The sequence below is a fragment of the Tursiops truncatus genome, chromosome 2, assembly GCF_011762595.2.
Source record: "Tursiops truncatus isolate mTurTru1 chromosome 2, mTurTru1.mat.Y, whole genome shotgun sequence".
NCBI classification, from domain to species: Eukaryota; Metazoa; Chordata; class Mammalia; order Artiodactyla; family Delphinidae; genus Tursiops; species Tursiops truncatus.
In genome coordinates this window covers 45111703-45112598 of record NC_047035.1, presented here as the reverse complement: position 1 = coordinate 45112598, position 896 = coordinate 45111703, and the positions used below count along the sequence as shown (strand labels likewise).

Here is an 896-nt window from a genome sequence, read left to right as displayed (position 1 = left end):
CATTCTTGGCAGAATTTGGTGCTGTTACTGTTTTTCATTTTAGCCATTTTGCAAGGTGTGTGGTGATGATATCATTGTAGTTTTAATTTGCATTCTCCTAATGGATAATGCTATTGAACATCTTTTCATGTGCTTATTTGCCATCTGTATATCCTCTTTGGTGACACGTTATTAATGTTTTTTGCTCATTTCCTAATTAGATTATTTGTCTTTTAATGTCGAGTTTTTATGTATTCTAGTCCTTTGTTGAATATGTGGTTTGCAAGTATCTTTTCCTAGTCTGTGGCTTATCTTTTCATCCTTTAAAGATTTTTTACATAGGAAAGTTGCAAGTTTTGGATGAGGTCTAATTTATCAGTTTTTCCTCATATAGATTATGCTTTTTTAGTCAAATCTAAGAATTCTTTGCTGAATCCTGTGTCCCCCAATTTTTCTTCTATTTTTTTTCTAAAAGTTCTAGTTTCACATTTTTCCCCCCTATGGAGGCCTTCTGGTAAGGACCAGAAACCTGCCAGACCAATTCTAAAAGAGCTATAACACTTAATTTTACATTGTACATTTAGGTCTGTGATTCATTATGAGTTAATTTTTCTGTAAGTTAAGAGACTTAAGTCCAGGTTCTTCCTTTTTTGTTCTGTTTTGTTTTTTTCACTACAGATGTCGAATTGCTCCAGTACCATTTTTTGAAAAGGTTGTCCTTCCTGCATTTAATTGCTTTTGCACTTTCATCAAAAATCAGTTGGGCATATTTGTGTGGGTCTATTTATGGGTTCTGTATTCTGTCCCATTGATCTGTGTATTTATCCCTTTGACAGTACCACACCATCTTGATTACTGTAGTATATTGTAGTCTTTAATATCAAGTAGAGTGATTCCTCCCACTTTATTTTTCAAAA

The 896-nt window shown here is 33.1% G+C and overlaps 1 non-coding gene across 1 annotated transcript; it reads right to left on the bottom strand.

Annotated features, from left to right (window-relative positions):
• Window positions 1-481: 481 nt before the first annotated feature.
• Window positions 482-542, bottom strand: LOC117311304 (U7 small nuclear RNA). Its single transcript, XR_004525518.1, has one exon. It is a non-coding gene; the product is annotated as a U7 small nuclear RNA (small nuclear RNA).
• Window positions 543-896: the final 354 nt, after the last annotated feature.